Source organism: Chinchilla lanigera, unplaced genomic scaffold, assembly GCF_000276665.1.
Source record: "Chinchilla lanigera isolate Chin_1 unplaced genomic scaffold, ChiLan1.0 scaffold00005, whole genome shotgun sequence".
Taxonomy (NCBI): domain Eukaryota; kingdom Metazoa; phylum Chordata; class Mammalia; order Rodentia; family Chinchillidae; genus Chinchilla; species Chinchilla lanigera.
The window spans coordinates 16747083-16770783 of NW_004955406.1; the positions used below are offsets into that span (position 1 = coordinate 16747083).

The 23701-nt window shown below is 43.4% G+C and overlaps 1 protein-coding gene across 1 annotated transcript in view; it reads left to right on the plus strand.

Annotated features, from left to right (window-relative positions):
* The first annotated feature begins 1741 nt into the window (after window positions 1–1741).
* Brinp2 (bone morphogenetic protein/retinoic acid inducible neural-specific 2) overlaps window positions 1742–23701 on the plus strand; it is a 92101-nt gene continuing 70141 nt past the window's right edge. The window contains exon 1 of the mRNA XM_005374909.2: window positions 1742–1813. The gene's annotated coding sequence lies outside the window, so the exon portion shown is untranslated. The remainder of the gene's footprint in view (window positions 1814–23701) is intronic.

Sequence of the window (23701 nt, forward strand, 5' to 3'; positions counted from 1 at the left end):
TTAATATTTCCTTCCTTTAGTCTTTCCTGCTTTCCTCTCTCTCCTTTCCACTTTCCTTCCTTCCCTCCCTCCCTCCCTCTCTTCCTTCTCAATTTACACCCTCAGCAACAGCACCTGCTGTGCAGAAACAAGGCTGGTCCTGTTCTGACTTTTCTAGTTTTCTGTTAAAAACCAAATCCCTCTTCCTGGCACACACTGAAGTGAAAGGAGACACGCAGAAAGAAAACAACACACACCACGAGCACAACAATTAACTTTTTTGGAAGCAAAACCTTTTTTCTCCTATCTCCCTAGGGCCCTCAAGCTCTCCTCTTTCCTTTGTCTTTGGAGTCCTGGTGTGGGGGCAGGATGTTTCTTAATTTAGCTGTTCAACCTCCTCTCTAAATCTGTTTCTTTCCCTAGCCATCTTCCCACCGAGTTTCTGCTGTATTTTGCTTCCCTTTCTCTTCTACCTCTGGAGTGAGTGAGTGAGTGAGTGTGTGTGTGTGTGTGTGTGTGTGTGTACTGTGTTTCACTTAGGGACTCATTACTAATTAAGTCGTTTAAGATGTGAAAATGCACCAAACAACCACTGGATGAAACCACCAATTAGAAGGAAAATGGCTCAAAGGGGTCACCATCTCTGGGAGGTCCACTTCAAGCAGGCAAGCAAAATGGGATGGGACAAGTGGTTATTGTAAGTCAGGAAGATTAGAAGAAAAATGTAATTGGATCCCCAGCTACTTCTTGTCCTTCGACTTTGTTATACTCTGTAAACCTGACCTCCTGTCCCCACCCCCAGCCGTGAATGTATCCGAGGTTTCCTTGTCCAGACCAAAAAGTCCGTGCTGCCCAGCTAAGAGGGTTAACACGGAGCTGGTACCTTAGGCGGCCTGCTAACCAAAGGGGAGAGCAGTGAGACTCAGAACCCGCCTCCTGCCATGCCTCCCAGCCAATAGGAATCTGCGGGGAGTGAGGCGCTCTGTCCTATTGGCTGCTGACCTACGTGCATAAGAAAGAAGGAGAGAGGCAGGCAGGGCAGCATTGTTATCTTAAGACACTCATCTGGTGTCTGAGTCTGCAGGTGACACCGCTTCGGTACGGAGCGCGGAGTGGGAGCTGGCACGCGCCGGGCTGCAGCCTGGGACGGAATCCGCCAGCCTCGCCAGCTGCTCGCGGCTCCTCTGGCAGCGCCTCCGCGGAGCGTGGAGGATCCCGAGAGGACTTGCCCGGGGAGATGCACCTGCCGTTCGCGCCGAGGGCAGCGGCAGATCCGCAGGCAGCCGAGGAAGCAGGAAAGCCGGGGGAACGGTCTTTGCCCGGGTGCCAGGCTCTGGTTTCGGATCCCAGAGGGGGCGAGTGAGCCTCCTTAGAGTTAGAAGGAAGGCAAGATCGTGGGTTTCTCCTCGTGGGGGGACAAGAAGGGACTCCCCTGGTTGGGTTGCCACTTTCCTCCGCTCTCCCACCCCGCGCGCGCCGGCCCAGCGCCGAAGCCTCACTTCCGAGATGCTCGGGCCGACGGGGCTGCGCGCCGCTCCGCGGGAAGGCAGCGGGCGAGTGGTCTAACGCGGCGGCGGCGAGGGCGGCAGCAACAGCCAGCGGAGAGCTAGGGAATTTGAAAAGAGACATCCGCTCCCTCTCACGCGCGGAGGGGGAGGCGTTCGCGTTTCCCCAAATGAGGAAGAGCCACAAGAAATCGTGAAGTAAAAAACTTTGGAAACCTGCCACCGGAGAGATGTTGCACAAAAATCTGGAATGTTTTAGGAAGCTCCTCCTGGCTGTTGGAGGTTTGAGGAGCAGCTGATACCCAGGAGAGCTCTTGCAAGGATTCAAGGTAACAGTGCAAGGGTTTCCTGCTTTCCCTTTTTCATTGTCCTTTTCGGTGAGTCCATCGGGAAGGGAATCTTTTTGCCTGCCTAAAACCCTCTTGCTCTGGTGCCCGGCAAAGGGAAGGATTCCACCTAGTTTCTGTCTCTTGTGGAGCTGAGCTGTGGACTTTGGGTTTCACTGGAGATCGGTCTGGTTTTGTCTCCTGGTGTTGCATGGCTGTCACACAGCTTGGGCACGCTGTCTGACCTATATTGCTTTTGCTTGATTTAAGTCCTCAAAGTTAGTGCAACTCCCATTAGCTTGGGAAAACCCAATCGGGCAGCACAATTGCACAAGATGGGGAGGACTTTTGCCTGCTGAGCAGATGCTGGACTAAACTGTATGAGGTTCACTGTATTTGGGAAAGACCCTAAAGAGCTGAGGTGGTAATGCACTATACATCTGTATTCACATGTTCATACAGCCCTGTAGCATGTCTTTGGAGGCCAGTTTCGTTTCCCCATGCACATGCAGCCCGGAGGAAAACAATTTCCAAAGAGTGAGCCCTGTAGGGTGCAAATAGTCTCCCCGGGGTGGAGAAGCCCCATTGACTGGGTTGAGCTTGTGGGAGCACTAGAGACACTGGGGAAGAATATTGTTGGGCTGAAGGGAAGGGTATTTTGGTATCATCTAACACATCGCTCTCCCCGCTTCTGTGATCATCTGGGTAGACAGTCAAATGCTGCCTGTGGTGTGTGTGTGCTTGTGCTTACAGCTATATGCAGGAAGCTGGCTTCCCACAGAAGGAGCAAGCATGTGCACCTAACCCAGGCCATGGATGCCTGGAGTGTTCCTGCCTAGTAGGAGCATGAACTTGTGAGCTGTAATTCTAGCCCAGAGGAGTTTTCTCCTCACCAAGCGGTCCTTCTGCACAGTACATATTTATCCAGGGTATATAGACCTAAGCCAAATATTAACTAATAATCAAGCTAATGCACTGTAACATGATTGAACAGACCCCTCTGTAAAGAACCGTGTGTATGCTCTTTCTAGCCCTGGGAACTGGGTGCCCTGAGCAGAAACACATGTTTTGTTAAAAGGCTAATAATTATAGAAGGCTATGCTTGTAGCCAGGCAATCTGGCCTTATCCAGTAGGGACAGTGACATGTCAGTATAGACCAATCCAAAAGACAAAAGGTATATTGTCAGTCAAGTATTTCTGCCTCTGTCCTTGTCCAGACATGTGCACAGGTACGTGTTGAAATGACTCTGTCTTTCTCTCTCTGGCCATGCTCTCCAGCAGACATGCAATATCACTATTAACCAAGCAGTTAAAGTATTTTACCAAATCCCCTCGGGGGCAGTCTGATGACATCAGGCCATAGCCAACTGATGCTGGAGTTTGTGTTTTCCCTCTTGACTTCACATAGTTATGTATATATTATTTGTTTAAGGCCTGACCCTGTGGAGTTCCCTTTCACCCAGAATAAGTTGCCTTTCAGTACTCAGGGCATGACCAAGCAATGCTGCCACAAGGATCTTGTCTTATCACTATCGTAGTTACTGCCTACTCCCAGAAAAGATGCACGCTTTGCTTCTTTGAGGAGGGATATGATTTCAAAAGAGGGAAAGCATGGATACTAAGAAATGTTTGAAAGTAAGGAAGCAAATGTCAGACCATAGTCTTCCCTGCTGGAGAGCAGCTGGCTGTAAGGATTTGACAGCTGGGCTGCAGTCATGGAGAAGACAGAAGCATTCTTGACTCTTGCTTCCCTCTCCTCACCAAAAATGGAGCTGGCTTTTTCTCTCAGAATGAAGTGGTGTGTGCTGCAGTGTAAAAACAAGAAAGGAGGTGGGGACGGAAGGGCTGGGGAGGGCAAAAGGTTCCTGCCCTGCTAGCATCAAGCTGGTCTTGAGAAGGGGAGCATCTTCTGTGCTGGGTCCTTGAGATCATCTTCTGGGTGTTCCTTTCTGGCCTCCTGACTGGTTGTTTACTGAGCAAGGCCAGAGGACACAGAGCATCCCTGCGTCATCAGCTCCTCCTGATCCCCTTTCCCCAGGCACAGCCTAGCCACTGGGGAGCATCACATAACAGAGATCCCCTCTGAGAGGATGTTCCAAAATCCCTCTCCGGCTCAAAAACAAGAGGTAATCCGGAGGGACTAGAGACAGCTGCATGGGTACTTTCTGATGACTGGGATCCTGCTGTTGAGGTTTCCTGGTTAGTGCTTAACAAAACACTGTGCATTGTATTTTTGGCTATTTGACTCTTTTTCTTAAATAATAAGATCTTGTATACATCCTTTAAAGGCATCCTTTTCCAAAGAGCTGGGAACATTTCACAGAACTCCTCCATGGCTTATTGTCTCATTTACCTTTGATTACCCTAAGAAATTGAGCTAGAGTGATTCTAGCCTTCTTTTTTGATAAGGGAAGATAGAGAACCTCAGATAGGAGAATCACTTTACATTGGGTCACACAGCAATTGAGGGAAGCCAGGGAATAGGATCTGGTTCACAGTGCTCCTAAACTAACCCCAGTATCTACTGGCTTCTTTTCAGGCATGGTTTAATCTTAGTAATTGTGATCTGATTTAGTTTTCCTGTGCTTTGCAAGGCTGGGAGGTTTCAGTGACCCAGGGTTTCTCTGCTGGCACTAACTTAAGGGTAGTGAGGGATATATGTCTTATGAGTATTGGGCCTCTATGATCTTATAGTCTAGTTAGAAAAATCAGTTTACATCTGGGAAAGGGTACATGATAATATAGGTTCTACAGAGTAGTCCGATACTTGAGAAGTCAAAAGGCTGACCTAATAGATCTACAATTGATTTCTACAGATCTCAAGAGCTATTAGTATTCAAAGCAGGGAGAATTTGAGTTGAGCTATAAGTAATGGGGTGGGATTTGTTTGGATAGGGAGAGAGGGGTTCTAGCTGGTGGACACACTAACCTCAACATGGTGGGGAAGGCTGGGCAGTTCAAAGCATGCATGATTCCTTGCAATGTGCCTGAGCCACTTCTCCTGTGGCCCCTGGAAATACTATATCTGGTTTAACATTTTGAATATATATTGGCTTAGAGGAAGTTGCCCCAAGACCTGGACAGAGGGCTCTGAAATGTTAGGAATCTCCTTAGCCATTGGAAATTATCTGGCCTTCTACTCACCCTCGTATCTGCTCTACATACAATGGGAAAAACACGGTTCAAGGTCAGAGAGCTTATCAACATCATATCCAAAAATTTGAATGAGGATATTGAGGACAAGCAGGCAAGTTTTAAGAGAACATGAGAAAATCTTCTCATATTTTAAAATCAGAATCTCTGAAGAGAGCTTTGATTTTCCTCCATTTCCTATTTCCCCACCCAAATGTTCCTCTTGGGGTTTACTTAGAGCCGGCAAAATGCCAAAGCCTTTAGGCATTTTACATTGAGCAGAAGATTTTCAATCTTAAGATTCTTGAGCATGCCCATGTATATAACCTCTTGTCTCCCCTTCTCTTTCCCTTTTAATAAAACATATCCTGTAGCAGTCACAAAGGAAGAGACCACAAAAAAACAGGAGGGGATGGGGTGTGGTATTGCCCGCAGCTGTACCACAGGGCACTGTGATTGCTCAGCTGAACAGGAGAGGGGAGCGGCAGTCTGCCAGCCTGGGAAGCAGCATGAAAGGCTGAGGGCTGCGGCCCACCAGGGAAGGCTGTGGCCGGCCAGCCACACACTTTGGTTCCAGCAGTGGCCTTCTCTCCAAGAAAAAGGTCAGGCACAGCCTAGGTCCTGTGAGGGGTCTGGAAATGCAACCACCCACTTCTTTGGTCTTCACTTAATTTGAGACTTCTATTCAGGCTGTGTATTCAAGCTTCTATTCAGGCTTCTATTCAAGTAATGATTTGAGTGGCCCCAGTCCTATAGGAGGGCAAGTTCATACTGGGCATGAGAACAGAATGACTTGCCTAAAGTTATACCATTCCTGAAGTCAAGAAGAAAGTCCCTAGGACCCCAACCTGTTTGTGTGTTTTGCCCCAGGAGTTCATTCTGGGAACAGATCAAGGGACATCTCTGGAAAATCCTGCCCCAGGCTTTGCTGTCACCCTTATTTCCTGTGTTAAATGACCATGTAGCTGGACTGTGGGTATGACACCTTTCCCTTTGCTCTTCAGAGCATCCACAAGCATCTTCAGGGGGCCGAGGTAGATAAGATGGCCAAGCACATGGGTATATGATCACTTGGTGTGGATTAAGGTGTGTCCTATTTGGGAGAGAAGTAAAAGGGGGTTTAGTGATGCTTCAGCCTGCAGGCTGCAATGGGTTGGCTCTGTCTGATCAATTAGGGGCAGACTGACCCCTGTTTAAATTGTTTCTCTGCCATGCAGAAGGAAGTAAAGTTGAACAGCATTATTAAAACCTGTGATCTTCCACAGCCAGTCCTATCATTCCTTCTATTGAGCCTCACTGGTAGTGCAAATACATCCAAAATACTGGATTGGACGAACAATTTGATACCTCACGGGACTGGGCACTAACCAGCACTATCCAATATGGTAGCTGCTTGCAACAGCTGGCTTTTGAGCACTGGAAATATGTGCTGAACATGTAAAAATACATGCTAGATTTCAAAGTTTCATTTTGAGAAAGGGATGCAACACATTTCATCAATAATTATTTATGTTGATTATGTTAAATGATAGTATTTTGAATGTACTGTGTTAAATAAAATATATTAAAATTAGCTCCATGCATTTCTTTTAATTTTTCAATGTGCCTACTAGAAAAGTTAATTATTTCTTTTGAACTAATTATTTCTTTTGGTCTAGGCCCTGTAGAGTAGTGACAGGTTAATGGAGAGTAAGGGCAGAGGCATGAGACAAGAGGAGCCAGAGACATAAAAAGGGAGAACGTGGAGGGAGAGGTCAAGAGCAACCCAGAGAGAGCCTCTAGGCGCGTATTTCTGAAATCTAGAGTCCAGGAGGGCACAAACCGTGAACATTGGCCTATATTCATTGAGGAGGGACCTCATTAACTGTGATTCAGCCCCGCGCCTTTGCAAAGCATTGTAGCACTCAGTTCACTTGCAAAGCATGAGCAGGTGAAAGGCCTGGTGATTTATCCTAATATTTTCGAGTTTCTGCCTGACAGTAGAAATAACCAATCAAATGATCTTTAGGGTTTCACCCCAAAGTGTGAGACCATAGCCGTAGAGGTCAGATGAATGTTTTTTGTTTTTTTTTTCCAAACCATTTTCTTTCACATCTCTACCACATTCTGGCCATTCCTTATGAGAGTTTTCCTTTTCCAAACCAGATATGTTAACTCTGCGGTAGAGAGAAAGAAATGCCGCTGCTATGAGTTAAAGATTTTTTTTGGTCAAACTATCAGTAAGAAAAACAGGGAAAGACACATGATTTCATTTTATTTAATAATTACAGTTTTGAATCTTATAACTCATTTATTATTGTCATTGTTAGGCAGGGCTATGAGATTGGGCCACAAGTAGACCTCCTCAGACTAGCTCAGCATTCTATAGCTCACAAAGTGCTTCCACCAGCTGCACTTCACCTGAATCTCACAATACCCCGGCGGGGCAGTTATTATCTCCATTCAAGTTTTGCTGTGATCCGCCCCCGAAGTACCTATACTACTGTAATTTTTAATCCTTCTCTGGCTATGCACTTCATTCAGTCTTCCTTACTCATACTGATCTACTTGAGGTTCTTAAATGTTAACCATGTAGAAGAAGAATCATTGCCTCTCTGAGACTCAGTATCAGCACCTATAAAAATAAACATTGTCATGTCCTATCACTCCAAGGATTACTCTCATTGTTAAAAAAATAAATGACAAAATACACAAGAGGCCAAACATAGCTCTAAGGACACTACAGATGCCCAAGAAATGTTAACCCTTTTTTTACTAAAGGTTCTTAGTTATATACCCACAAGCTCACACTGTGTAAAGCTGGATTTGGAGATTAGGCACCCACTTTATACCCCAAGCCAACCCTTTCCCCAAATATCCTGATTTGGTTAATAGCACAACCAGACCTCCAGAGGCATCTTAAGAAATGCAGATCACCCTGAACTCCACATTCCCTCACACTGCCTGAAACATCCAATCTCTAGGACTACCCAAGGTGTGTCACCTAATAATTTCTAATGCACCAGGTCTTCTCACCCCTCCTGCCATTCTCTGGTGTCGGGTACTTGTCCCCTCTTGTCTGGCCCAGCATTTGGTCTTACTGCTTCCTGTTTTAAAGACTACCCAGTTCAGTCTCCTTCCCGCAGCCAGGGTGATCTTTCATACTGGTAAATCCGACAATGCTTCCTCTTTTACTGTAGATCTCCAGTGACTCCCTACTACTGTGGGAATGAAATTCAGACTTCATAGCCTGGTCAAAAGGAGCTGCTTCCCGAGCTGGTCCACCAGCCCCTTTGTGCCTCTGTCCCATCTTACCCTTCCCTTACAGATGGGAAAGGACCGTGTGCTCCCTCGGTGCTCCAGGCCTTGGAGGGCTGTGTTGTTTCCTGTAGAACCTGCTTCCTCTTGGTCTGTGTTTCCTAAAGGGTTGCTGAGCTTCCAGTGTCTGTAAATAGTATCTCTTCTTTAAAGGCTTCTCCGAGGCTCTGGGACAGAATTAATTGCCTCCTCCTCCACACTCCCACACATGGAGCTCAGACTCTGTGTACTGCACTCACACCACGCAGTGATTTGATGATGGGGCTATCTCCGCTAGGCAGTGGGCTCGAGAGGGAGGGTTCCAGATGTATGTATTGTCTATACTGAATACATGACTATGAGTACATGCTGGATCCTGCCCTTCACAGAGGATTCATCAGAGAACAGCACAGATCAAAGCTTTGCCATCAGGCTGTTTCCATGCTAGAGGAAGATGCACTGCTAATCATGGTAATAATGGTTATTACGGACATTGATAATAATAGCTAAGACTTTAGTAGTACTTACATGTCAGGTACTATGTTGGAAAATTCATACACATTGACTCTACTTATCTTCAAGCTTTCGTAAAGTAAATAGTGTTGTGATTCTCATTTCATAGGCGCCAAGTTGGAGGTCCAGAGATGTTAAATACATGTCCAAAGTCACACAGCTAGGAAGTGGGAGAGGTGGCGTTCTAATCAAATTGAAATCCTGAGTCCTTATTTTTTGTGACTCTGCCATCCACAAAAATAACCATGCGGGCAAATAAATAAATTCAGTTGCAGGTGGTGGTAATGGAGAATATAAAATAGGGCTTTATAGGAGAGAGTGATTGAGGCAGTGGTCAGAGAAAATACTTTAGAGGAGGTAATATTTAAATTGAGACATGAATCATGAATTGTCGATTGAGAAATGTAGATAGGGTTGAATCTGAATCCAGAATGGGGCTGAAACTAGGGATCGAAAGAGGAGAATTATTGACTCTGTAACTGCAGATCTAGCTGCTGTGATGTCCTCCTCTCACTCTGGAGGCATCAGACTGGGTCCTCAGTGGTCCTGGGGAACAGCAAATAGTCCAAACGTTTCCAAACCTCACTCTGCCGGTTCACCTGTCTCTCCTGTTCTTCTGGGCTAAGACATCTCTCATAAGGTGTCCAGTTTGCTGCTTTTGACAAAGGTAGAGGACACGCACTCGCGCGTGCGCGTGCACACACACACACACAGAGCACTGCCGTGCCAAACCACTTTATTTTACTTCTCTCCTGTGAACGACGTGTCACTCAGAACCTTAGTGAAGTGACAGGCACAGGCACAGCAAAGAGGCTGGAGACAACCCAGAGGCATGAGCAAAAGGGGAAAAGAAAATTATTTTTTAACAAGATGAGAAGTGGACTGGACTGGAGGGAGAAACAGGAATTTGATCATGGAGGGGCATGAAGAGGGGTTGCTTCTGAGATGCTGACAGTGTGCTTGGTGGCAGTTTGCTCTGTGACTTTGTACGTAACACACAGATGCACATGTACATTCATCTATATTCACATGCATTTGCTCACCACATATATATTCACACTTACTATGGAAGGTATGGATATTTCAGATAATAAAAAGTGAGTTGGAGAGCAGATGCAACTTAGGTGGAGCAAGTCATACATATTTAATATACATTCCAAACCTACTCTATGATAAAAGTTCATATAGGTTCTACTAGGTTCATTTTTCCTTATACTATCTCATTTAATTTTCATTCCAACCTTATGAAGTATTGTTCCTGTTTTGCAGAATGAAATGGAGGAAGACAAAGCCCAGAGGAGTCAATGTCAGGCTCAGGGCTTTTACTGCTCTACTGGGCCCTCTGCCCTGAGGTCTGGGAAGCTCTGCAGTCATCTGGGTGGGGAGAAAAAGCCCTTGACTTCTGGGTCCAATGAACTTGGGCTTCAAGTTTTTCTTGATTGTTTGCTATCTGTGTGACCCTAGCAAGGTTTCATAACCTCTATGAATATTAAGTATTCCCACTTAATTGTCTTAGCGAGAATGACTGAAAAATATCAGCAAAGGACCTATCCTGAAATAGGAATTCAGAAAATGGTAGTTGTTGGGTTTTTGCCTCACCCTCCAAGGAGAAGCACTAGTAAGACTGATTTCCAAGGGCAGCAATGATGGGACCCAGCTCTGAGGGTTGGACAGTGGCTTCAGCACATGCTTAGCAGAGTCCAGTGTATCAGACAATCCCTGGGGATGCCACTAGCCAGCGACCATGCTAACTGCTTTCCAAACATTGACCCATTTAATCAGGTAACAAATTGTTATCTTCTGCTCATAGGCACAAAAACTGAAGTTCAAAGAGATTAAGTATCCCATCCCAGTTCTCACCTGTTGAAATGTAGCAAGCTCAGATGCAACCTCGGGCCTATCAGATACAAAAGCCGTATTTCCACACTAGGCTTTGCAGTGTGGTCAGTTCCAGGGTAAATGGCACCTTTGTGGCCAAGTAAGCAGGGCTCCTCCACTTCTGTGAAGAGTAGAATAGAAACGTCATTAGACTCTTGGGGCTTTCTGGAGCAGGCCACAATTGTTGGTGCATCTTCAAAAATGCTGCAGTTTCTGGGGCAATTCCTTACACATCCCTGGGTCTTAGTATGTGTGGGCTGAATATTTCAAGTACCACCATTTTTGGATACAGGTGTGTGCTATTTTCAAAAGAGTAGACTTTCAAAACAAAACTAGGACTGGAGGGAACAGTTTCCCTGAATTACACAAGAATATATTCATGGTGATTTTCAACTTTTCAAAAAAGGTAGCAGAAGACTTTGATCAATAAATGTCCGCCTGGAACCCCAGTGTATAAAGCAGATGTGCACGTACGTCTGTGGCTGATGCACCCTCTGGGTCTGGAACTCTGCCACCTGTCATTTCTTTTCCCTCTCCAAAAAGTGCTGCCCGAAGAAGCTCCCCAGAATCTAAAGTCTGCTCAGAACACATTGAAAAGCACTGCACTATAAAAGTCCTTTAAAAAGCAAGACTTGTGATTCATTTAAAGTAAGAGGTGACATATTAAAATTGATCATAAAATATAAGACGTTCACCAAACCAGACACATCTGTGACGTTCAGTGAGACTAGGACAAATTACTGCTGTTGTGCCTGTTCTCTGTGATTGAAAATGCATGAAGTTCAGTGTCTATGAATAAACTCCCGCCGTGTGCCAGGAACTGTACCAGACACGAAATGTGCTAGCTGTGGATTTCCTTCAATTCTAAAAACTCCCCATGAAGTATATGTCATCATTGCCCTTTTGAAGATGAGAAAAAGCAGATAGGGAGAGGGTGTCAGGCACCCAAGATGTCATGGCTAGTAAGGGAATAGAGCAGTTGGGATTTGAACTCACACCGCAGCTTGCATTAGGGAGCCTGCATTGGGCCACCAAGCCCTGCAGGTTCAATAGTAATATTACCTCTGTCAGAGTTGTTTACTTTTTCTGTATTGGTGTGATTTTACTCAATGATATTTTCATAGGGCACTCAGGAACCCCAGGACCCAAGCTGTGATCCTTCTTCCTGAACTGAGTCCCTCTCTTCCTCATCCTCAATCTCAAGGCGGGCCAGGAGCTCAGGGTCCAGCTCCAGAGGCAGTAGGAGCTGGTAACTGGGGGTACTCAGCTCTGTCCCTGACTCTGAGGGTCGTTGTCAACATCCTGAGCATTCTGAGCCTGCTCAGCCTAGAGCGGGCTCCTGGACTCCTGCTTGGCTGTAGTTGTCCTCGCTGGCCTGCCCATCTGCACAGGGACAGGAGCTTAAAGGAAGAGTGCGGGGTGGGGGGGGGGGGCTGCAGGCAAGTCTTTGGACTCCCCTTGAGGTCTGGCAATGGTGAAGCACTCCACAGGGACTGCGGGGACAGTTCACTTCTCCCTCCCCATCACTCCGTGTTCAGCCACTTAGCCGACTATAAATACGTCGTCAGGCAGGAGCAGGGCCAGGAGTGAGCAGTGTTTCGGCGGGCGCTGGGGTCCTGGGAAGCACCCTGCCTGCGCGGTCTCAGCCAGCAATCTTTGCCCTTTGGGATTTGGGACTGGAGGGAGTACGGAGCAAGGTCAGCATCCTCCAGAAGGCTCCGGGCCCTGGAGACCCCTAGAGGCAAGAGGCTGTGTTACAGGTACCCTGGCCGAAGAGGCGTAGGCGAAGCTCTGGAGGTTTCGAGGCAACCTTTCCTAAAACCTTTATGTGCAAGCTCGGAAAGGACAGCAGCGCCCTGTGTGTGCACGTGCTTGTGCATGCATGGGCGTGGGCGTGCGCGAGTGGGGAGAGAAAGCTCCATTTGTTGAAGCCACCGTACTGTGACCAGGCTGTGCCTGTGCCCCTGCCCTGTTCTCCGGGGCTCCTCAGTTGCCAGCATCAAGCTCAGCCCCTTAGACAACCCAGAGACTGCCCTCCTGGGCGACCCCCCGCCACCTCCATCGAGATGATAGCTTTCCCTCAGGCCCTTCACACCTCTCCTGTAACCTGATCAACTAATTTGTGCTGATGTATTAATGACTAATAATGATTTAATGTGCTGCCTTCCCAATTAGCACTCCAGCATTTCAAAGGAGAAATTCACAGATTTTTAACCCAAGTAAGAGGCTGATGTTTTTGCATTTTGAGAGGGATGGCAGACCCCTCCGTATGAACAGACAGCTGCCTGTTCAGTACACGGGCGGCGCCAGTACTGATCCTCATGGTGTTCAGATGCCTTGTGCAGGGGCTCAGGTAGAACCCATTCACCTAAGAAAGCCTACTCTAATCCACAATCCTTGGAGATAACACCCGTATAATGTTAATTAGAAGAAACCTAGATCCCTACCTACCGTGTCTCACTAGCGTTTCTTTAGAGGTCTAACGGGTTTTCATCACTCACGAACTGGTCATTGAGGGAGAGGCTCAGACATGCTTACCCCGGGTCCCAGTCTTTGGTAGGCTCTGCTTTGCACTAGCAATAGGTTCTTGCCCATTACTGTGAAAGATTCAGTGCCCACATCTGTAGAATGAATATAGTAAAAAGCACATTAGAGGATTGTGTTAAGCATGAAATAAAATAATGCTGAATTAGTACTTAAAGAAACATCTGGTGTATGAGGAATGCTCAATAAATGACAGGTTTTTTTTTCTTTTTTTTTTTTTTTTTTTGGTTTTTCTCCGGTACCCGAACTCACGACCTTGCACTTGCCAGGCAGGCGCTTTGCCGCTGAGCTAAATCCCCAGCCCCTAGGTTTTTTTTCTTAATCTTATTTTTAAAATGTTTTTGCCCTATCTCAAACTTTCAGTGCAGGACAGCACACAATACTGCATTTATTTATTTATTATTTATAAGCAGGCGAACCAGTACAGGCTCCTAGGTGTAACTGGTTTGGTTAATGAACTAGATTTCTTTCCAGGTGCCAACACTGTTCTAGATATTTCTCCCTTCGCCTTAGTTTCTTTAAATGTATCTCACAAATGCAGTGAGTGAAATTGATTTGGCAGTGACTTAGGAAGACTTAATGCATTTTGGAAGGAAACAAAAGTCATAACAAAAAATGGTTTGTTTTTGTGATATATGGTTCATATGATATGACAAAAATCCATTTTTATGCTTAGGAAAATTGGTTAATTTTAAAACAGTTGACACATGCCATATGCATATAGAGTAATGATAGATTTTTCTCAAGCAAACAACAGAAGAACACAGGGCCGGAAATATCTCTGTGAGGGCTTCAGTCAGTTACATTCTTTTTTGATGGCAGACCTGCCTCTCACAGGCCAAAGGATTACACAGAAAATGCACTTATGGTGGCCTCAGGTGCTGGCGTTAAATATCTGATCATAAACATACCATCTACCAAGAATGGAACACATTGTGTTTTCATGGAAAAAGTGAGAAGAAATCTAGGAACCTACAAAGGCAGCAAGTTTTACGTGTAAGAAATCAAATAGTTCATAAAGATGATTATCTGCATGAAAGGTGCAAATAGTGGGCAAAATGCAGAATAGGTGAGCTTTTCTGATTTAGGGTGACTTCCAAAGTTTGGTCTTTGCTTCTGTTGGAAACATGGATAAATTTTGTAATTTAAATATGATTTATTATACACTTTGGAATCCTTTGGCTTACAGTACTTTGTAAATCACATTGAGAAGGAAACCCTCTTTTCAATTTCTACTATTTAGGGCAAAGAGGTTACATATGAAAATAGGATGCTATAAGATTACAAATGAAATAAGCAGTTACGGAAAATTGAAGACAGACACAGGGGTTCTACTGTCTCGATAGCCTTCTTGCAGGTCCTTTCCATTCCTCCTCCCAGGTGTGTCTACCAGAATCCCAGCCCCTTACAGGTTGATGGTGTCCAATCCATTTGACTCAAAGCCAAAGCATCTGATATTTTATTTTACTTTTTTCTTTCGAGGGATGATTTAATTAGTGGCTGCAGAAGAAAAAAGCTGAACAGCTTAGAGGAGGTTTATGGTTAGGTCTGCAGGACTCAGCAGTTTGACATTCTAATCCTGTTATTTCTCACCTTAAAGTGGACAGAGTCAGCAGGGCTGCATTTTCTCCCTCACATAATTCATCGAATTATTAGGTTTTCCCTCTCCTCCCTCCTCACTCACATCACTTGCTCCAGTTTGACTTTTTAAAAATCTGGTTCCTTACTGCATGTTTTTTTTCTGCCACTTGAATGTCAAAAACAAACAAACAAAACCAGTATCTTGGTGGTTCATTCAGGACTGAGTCATATAAGAGAGAAATTTTCCTCTCTCTCTTCTTTCATTCCTGGAATAAGCCTCCTGACTCCCCTGTGAGCTTGACTATTAAGGTGAATATGGTCAAGGCTGAGCAAGAAACCAAGCTGAATGCCTGGTTTTCTTCTTAATTATACATATAAACGCCTTGAAGGCAGGATCCGAGTCTTATTTATCATTGTATCCCTGGCTCTCTGACACAATAAAAGCACAGGAAAGACTTCTATGTTTATGCAATTAAAAACAAAACAAAAGATCCCCCAAACCTCACCATTTACTTCACCATACCCACTTTCATTAAAGTATGGACTACTGGGCATTTAACAAGCATCCTCCCTATTGACAATGTTTGGTATTCAGGATTTCAAATTTATAGAACTGCAAAATTAGGGAAGTGTTTCCTTTAAGGCAGTGGTTCTCAAAATTTAATGTGCACCTGGGGAACTTATTAAAATGCAGCATCTTCAGCCCCTCCGCCAAAGAATCTGATGCTGTAGGTCTTGGGTGAGATTCAGAAAATTGCATTTTAACAAGCAGATGATTTAAAGACCACACTTTAAATAATACCATTTTTAAGGCAATCTGAGTGAAGTGTTAGCCAAACTCGGTTTAGTAGAAAATGAATTATCCCTGAAGTGGTTAATGAGTATCATGTGAGGGAAAAAAGTTTTGTGATCATAATAATTGGGGAGCATAGTACTCTTCCCCTCCTCAACCCCTCTTACACATCCAGAGGTTTACAATACACTTAGCATATTTGAGGTATTGAAATATTCCACAATAAAGGGACATATTTTTAATTTTAACTAAATATTTTCTTTGTAGGTTGACCTTAAAGTTTTGTCTAAATGCCACTTACTAAACATTGATGGCTTCGATACGGAAAACACAGCCGTTAGAGAGTGAGCAGCCCCTGCAGGACAAGTGTGGTAATGCAGCCCAGCTGTGTTACAGCTATTCATTTCCAAAGTAAAGAATGAGCCAAGGGAAGGTGAAGTTGGGAGAATCACAAAGCATGAGGAGATACAGTATCTTACAATCTAGAGAGCTATTTGTTAAAATAGCCATCATTTATTAGGCATTTAATATTTGCAGGCACTATTCTATGTTTTTAATTATGTGTTCACTCACTTGATTCTCAGAACAATCCTATGAGTCAGACACTTTTATAATCCCCATTGCACTGAGAAGGAAATTGAAATGCTGAAAGGCTAACAATATGCTAATGTAATCGTGGAGTTGGGAAGTAGTGTGGTAGCATTTGAACCCAGGGAAACTGTACCAAGAGCCTATCCTGTTAACCACTTTATCAGACATTGTCTCTTCCAGGATTCAGGTTCTAGAATTATTACCAGCAAGGAATAACAGATCCTGGCAGACATAACTGCCATGAGCCATGCTGCTTCAATGCCTCAGGATAATCCTCTGTGCATGCAGGCCTGTGGTCATTGCCCTCTATTCATCAGAGAATTTATCATAATGACCGCCTGAAACTCTGAAAGAGTTTGCTGTACTTAAACATGGAATATGCTTAGCAAAACAGCCTGACAAAGATGATTCATGGATAGCAATTACATGCAGAACCTTATGCCTACAAAATCTCAAGTTGGGTGGGAGATCTGGCCATCCTGCTGACACCTAGATAGAGAATAAGGTACACTGGCCCTTGTTACTCCACTCCACTCCCAATCTTTTCATTGCTCCTGAGCAAGGAGGTGTCCCCAGATGGGTAGGGGAACAAGCTGAGCTGGAGGACATCATTCCAATTTTGGCTATTGGCAAGTTATATTGCCTCTTTGGCTCCCCATGTTCTAATCTGAGTAAAAAACTGGGAAAGGAGAGACTAATAATACCTTTACTGGCATTAACCATGTATACATGGCATGTCCCAATATTTGGCAGAGGGGCAGTGTTTGGCCTCTTGCACTGTTAGGGCCTGAAGATGGCATCCTTTCTTGTCAGTATCTTCAAAGGTATTAATATAGAGATAGTAGGGGTCAAAGCTGTGACCCTGGAGAATAAGAGAGATTTTAGGAAGGTACATGTTGGCTCCAAGATCCTGGATCGCTTCCAAAAAGCATGTTGGATGTGGATCACTCGGGATTACTATTCAACCAGGATTCTTGGATATTTTAATTTCCTCTTTTGTACAAGTATAAACAATGCTAGTTACAACTGTATCCCACTAGGAACCTCCCACTTAATTTATGCAGGGAAACTGTCAGGTGACAAAGACAGAGAATTACCTAACCCTGATCTCCACAGAACTAATGTGTTCCAGACATCATTGGAGACACTCCACAACTGTAAGCTAAACAGCACGTCCCTTTTACAGGAAGGGAGCTATGATTTAGGCAAGTTTATTGTAAATCTGAGGTCACACAAGTGGAAGAGGCAGAGTCTAAATCTAAGTCTGATTTTACCAATTCAAATTCTTCATTTTTTTCTCTCAACTATTTTGAAAAGGGAAGAGGAAGCAGGAGGGAAAAATAAAATCTGGCTTCTTTCTAATGATGGGAAATCAGCCTGCCTAGCATCCCCCTGTTATAAACCAAGCTCTGTAGTTTCTCTAAGTCAACTGTTTCTCACTCTAGTATGTTGTGCCTATCCCATAATAGAAACTACTATGGTGCATCCAGTCTGCCTGACTTACCATCAGCCCTGAGCCCCAGAACCAGACTATAGCTATCTGGTCTTGTCCTGGGCTATTTTGTCTTCCTTTCTGAACTTGTTTCTCTGGACCCTGAAACCCTTGGCAGTGATGAAAGTAAGCAGGAAATCCTTCTTCACAGACGAAGGACATGCACTTACCAAAATGAGTACTCATGCTAGTTTTGTTAGGATCAAACTTTATACATCCCAAGTTCAGGGTCCAGTACAGAGTGGTGACAGAGGCTTCCATTCCCTAGTGTTTCATGCAAATGGGGAATTAGCTTTCAAGAAGCAGGAGAAAGGGAGAAGTTTAACTGAGGAACTCATGAATGCATCCCAATCCCACCTGTATGTCGGTTCCACTCTTTCTGCTCTTAAAAAGTAAACATTCTACTCCTCTTTTGATCATGTAACAAGAGGTGAAGACTGTAAATGCTGGGTGTCAGGTTGAACATGGATTTCTCATTTTTGATTGAAGCTGAATGACAGGTATGCAAGGATTCATGGTATGATTCTTTCTACTTTTGTATATGCTTGGAAATGTTCTATGATTTATAATATTAAAAATTTTAAAATATTCCACGGATTCTAGAGTGAAAGAGTCTTGGACTGAAATTCCAGCACAAGCAATTTCTTGATATGTTACATGGGCCCAATGAGTTAAATTTTCTAAGACTATTTTCTCATCAATAAAATAAAGATAGTATCTATCTCGAATGATTGCTGGGAAAATTAAATAAGACAGTGAAAAGAGCTGAGTACAATGAGTGGCCCATAAGAACCTGATAAATAATAACTACCATCCTTGCTTTTATTATTGTTATCTTTGTAGTTAGCATCATTTTGTGAGTTCCTTACAGCAGGTATTGCAACTTATTCAGTTTCCTATTCATTCTATCTAGTTCAATTTCAAGCTCATCTAATGAGAATAACAAATATTTATTGAGCTCCTTTGAGATTCCAGGCACTTTCTGTGAGCTAGGGAAAGAAATAGCAATGAACAAAGCAGATAAAAAATAAAATGTCTGACCTTCTGCAGATTATATTTTGCTGGTGTTGGATAGACAGACAATAAACAATAACAAAAAATGAGCTATATTCTTGATGGAAGGTAATAAGTTTTATGGGGAAAATCCAGCAAAGATTAGCGCGGTAGAGGAGGGTTGCAAGAATAAATGGTATGGGGCTGGGGATTTAGCTCAGTGGCTAAAGCGCCTGCCTGGCAAGCGCAAGGTCGTGAGTTCGGTTCCCGGTACCGGAGAAAAACCAAAAAAAAAAAAAAAAAAAAAAAAAAGAATAAATGGGATGGTCAGGGAAATCGCCAATGAAGAGGTGACACTGGTGCAAAGACTACAAAGTGGAAGAGTGAGCTATGTAGATATCTGGAGAGTTTTCCCCCCATGGAAAGTAGTTTACAGTGGTTCCTTGGTTCACAAACTTAACTTGTTCTACTATTTTGGAAAGGATGGCCACATCTGTGTGGGAAAGATTGCCGCAGTTGTGTCTGCCACTGGATGCAGAGTTTGCAAACAGAAACAATATTTTATAAAAGACATTTGTGTGTGAACCAAATTATTTGCAAACAAAAGTGTTCATGAACAGAGGTACCACTATATTTTCTCTATTAACTGCCCCAGGATTCTTGTATATCTATTTAACTCTTATGGCACTTCTTAACTTCTGAGGTTTTTGTATTCACTCTCCCTATAAGCTCCTGGAAAGCACACAGCGTGTATTACACTTCTTATTTGTGTGCATTTGCAGAGTTTTCAACTCAGAACTTTGCACAGTTAAGAAGTCAGTCGTGGTTTATGGAAAATAAATCGACACCTATCTTTCCTGAGAGTTGCTTCATAAAAGCAGAAATTATAATGTATAGGTTTACAGTAAAATTCACTCCTTTTACCAGTACATTAATAAAACACCTCTTTTTGGCTTTGTTAGCTTAATATTTTCAACTAAGCTAACACAGGACAAAGCATAGAGTAACTGTAGAGTACTCTGTAGCTCAGGAGCACCTCTGGAGAGGCGAAAAAGGCCAGGGTGTAGGAGGATGAGGAAGACACACAATCAATGCTTTCAATGCAGCCCTACATATGACAAAACATTTACAATACCTCCACACAGTTATGAATTACAGTGATACATTCCATGACCTTAATTGAAAGCATTAGTTTCAGTTATATTTGATTCTAAAAATCCAAAGGAATAACACCAAAGACTGCTAGGAAGGGACCTCCAAGAAAGATGTGTTTAATTTTCTTAGGATGGCAGTAACAAAACGTTCTGCCATGGAGCCGCCTGACAGGAGGGTAAGACCTGTTTGTCAACAAGATCCTTTTGCTAATTGAGTCTTTAGTAATCAAACATCTCAGAATGGATAAAGCCCAAGAGAGTCCTGCCTCTGGTCAAGCCCTTGCCCATGGTGAACCTTAGAGAAATGTGGCAGAATGATTCACTTACTTGACTCCCCTCTCTTCCGGAGAATAATCACAGCCAACAATGGTAAATTATCTCAAGGGTAGTAAACTGCTTTTAGGTTTGTCCCAGGTCCAAACAATCAGAGAAACTAATCTGCCTTCCTTTACACTGACCTGCCCTGTCAGGTGCTGAAGAATCTTTTGTTCTTTTACCTCAAGCAATGTGTCAATATAAACACTCCTCAACTTGGGAACCAGGGAACATTGATCATTATTTGAAGCAGAGGCCGCTACATTGAGATGTTTTCTCCTCATCAGGTCTGATGGAATAACACATTGTGTAGCTGTCACTCTCCAGAGAGACCCTCACAAGAGCAAGTTGTCTATCTCCTGTCTCCAAAGGCAAATTCATGAATAAACCATCTTAACATTAACTCATGTGCATACATAATTTAAGATGGATTTGTGAAGGAAAAAAGAAGGAAAATATATGGGATACTAATCATAGCATCAGTATGCCCTCAAGATTTGGGAAGGCCCTTGGAACTTGGTAACAGATAGTACATTTGGAAGGTCCAGCCAGACAAAAAATTCTTTTATGTCTTACTGTCCTTCTTTCTGGACTTCAGTAAACAATGGATAAGGCCTGATAAAATTCAAGCTTCCTGTGCACATCCTCGTATTTCCTTTTGTTCTAGGCCAACTCCTTGGTAAGGCAAGTTTCCTATAGGAGTGAATATGGATCCTTCAGTTCCCATATGGGAGAACTCATTCTAGATCTCTCAAGACTTCCAATTGAGAAGCTGCAAAAGCGCTGTGGAGAGGAACTTGCTCTTCTTGCGTCTGATTATCTGTCTCTTTCCTCACTCACTTTTATTCGCTAGGCTGTAGTGATGTGACATTTTTTAAATGTCTTTTCAAGTCTAGTTGCCCATCTGTCGCCTAGAGCAGCCCCTATCTCTCAATCTTTTTCTCTTCTGCATATATTTCAAGTGCAGCTCTTTCTGCTTATGTCACACTTCTCTCCAATCTCTTTCTCTTGTTCTTTGTCAGCCAGCAGAAACCTTCTTTCCATCTCCAAAACAGCCTACACACCATCTGTCCAAGTTGGCAGACTCCTGTTCTCTCTTTTCCTTTTTCCCTTGGTGGGAGTTGGTAAAGAAAAGCATGTTGATCCCCCTTCGAATCAGCTATAGGCAATGTGAACTGCTCTGGAAATTCCTCTTCACTGATGGACCTTAATTTCACAGGAAGGGAAGTGAGCTTCGGGGTCAAAGAATGCAGCTTGGATCTAGGCAAAGTGATATACAGTGGGCTGTGGTTAAGAGAACAGACTCTAGTGTCAGATTGCCCTATTTCAGTCCTGGATGCCACTCATTATATGATCATGGATGAGTCATTTTAGCAGATGTAAGCTTCCTCATATAGGAAATGTAAATGATCATTGTATCTTTTTCATGGGTTATAGTAAGTATTAAATTAGATAATTCAAACCTTAGCATGGTTTCTTGGCGCATAAATGTTTGTTGTTTTTAAGCGCATCATTCCAAGTGAATGGGTTAAATCCCAGTATTCCCTCAGCAGCCAAGAGTAGTACCTCAGTACCTTCCTATTTCAAAGGGCTCTGGCTATGTCATTAAGTAAATTTCCAAAGAGCCTGGCCCCTCCAGGAAAGTATAATGCCACCATTGGCTTCTCAGCCACAGAGTACTAGTTTACAAATCCGAAATCTCACAGCTAAAAAGCCCTATCAAAAATTGCATCCTAATTGAACAAGTGGTTTTTTGTGCAGAGAGCATTTCTCAGGCTAAATGTCAAGGGGCTGCTAGGTTTGGGGTTGGAAGGCTTTTTAATGACAAGCTCTGTTCCTCAGTCTTTGTCCTCTGGGATATGCACTGCTTAAGACACCTCAAACTTAACCAGATAAAATTCTGGAGAATATGAAGATGAGAACAAAGTACAGTAGTCTTTGGGGACACAAGAATTAATACCCTGACTTTCTCTTTCCAAATATGTTGTATTCTTTCACTTCTAAAGTGTACAGAAGAAATCTAGATTAGAAACACTAGAAATTTGCAGTTCTCCAACTGAAAATTTTTAAGCTACAAGTGTAGAGTTATCAGATTTATTTACAAAGACCAGATCTATTTTCCATTATAGAAATAAGATCTATTTTTCTTACATTTTTCTTAATACATATCTTCATTTAACCTGTGATTAAAAATAAAACATTATAATGAGAGACCATAATTCTTTCAAATAGGTTTATAAGTGGCATCAATCAATTGGAATAATGAAAATAATGGGAAACAACTTAAGTGTAGAGTTCAAGTTCGCGGTGGAGCAATTATTCCAATAATTACTTTGCTATAAGCAGACATAATAGCAAGCTCCTGCAAACTTCATTTCCTCTTGTTGCCTCCCACCTTGGGGGCAAAATCGACACCAGTCTCTTAAAGTCAAGAGTATTCTGACTGGAGCCAGTGGAGACAAGAGACCTGTTTTCTTTAGATGAGAACCCGATACTCATCACACTTCACAGTGTACTGGTGAATGCCTATTTCTGCTGTAGATTAATGGGTCTAGGAATTATTACAGGATTAGTCCAAGATAGAAATGATTTGCAAAAATACAGGTAAGGTAAAAAACACATGGGAAAGTCCAAAACTCAGTCTAACTCCATCCCCCCGTACTGCACAGCCTGGGTCTGTGCATATATATTGTATTGTGGAGAGGAAATGAGCCTGTCCCAGCTCTAGTCTTATTAAGAACATCACTTATCTCCCCGATACAGTGGAGTTTCAACTTTTATTACTACCACTGACCAGTGGCCAGACCTTTTGTTCAACTTTGGATTATTTATGGTGGTGGATGAAAACATGAATAAATGCAATTTGTGGAACACTTAAAACTGATTTTACTCAAGCTTTCCCACAAATATTTCATTGTAGCAATGCACAAAGGCAAAACAGATCAAGTTTTACCCTGCTCAGCCATCATGTGGAAATGAATGAATTATTAGGTAGTCAAAAACATAGGGTAGATAATCAAACACTCTGAATAACTAAAAACATACTAGACTAGAAATATTCAAGATTAAATAGCCCAAGAATAACTGAGATTTGACTGAATGATAGCTGGGTTACGAGAGCAGCAAGATGAATTTATTACATTGGATGTAACAACACTAGTAAAACGCTACCCACCAGGATAGAGGAGCCCAGGAGGAGAGAAACAAACCAGGTTGGGAGGCATAAGCTGCTTTTATCCACAGGCAGTGCAGTAAGAAACAGGGTAGGCTTTGTCTGCCTTTTTTTTGTCCTCCCTTTCTAAGGGATGGAGATCTCAGTAGAAATGGTGCATTGTACCCATCCCATGGTCACAAGCCACAAGCATGGGATGGGTGAAGGGAAAGACACAAAGCTCCCCAAATAGCACTGTCATGTTTCCAAAGCTGTTTGATCAGCAATAATAAAAGGCTGGATTTGAGCATTTGCAAGCCATTTCCCAGGCTGTGAGGGGGAGGGATTAGAGAGACAATTAGACAAAATCATCTGTGCTATCTTATTGAAAGCAAATATCTGCCTTATGTTAATGGCATTTATAGGCTCCACAGAGGTAATACTAATGGAATTATAGAGGACTTGTCCAGGAATACC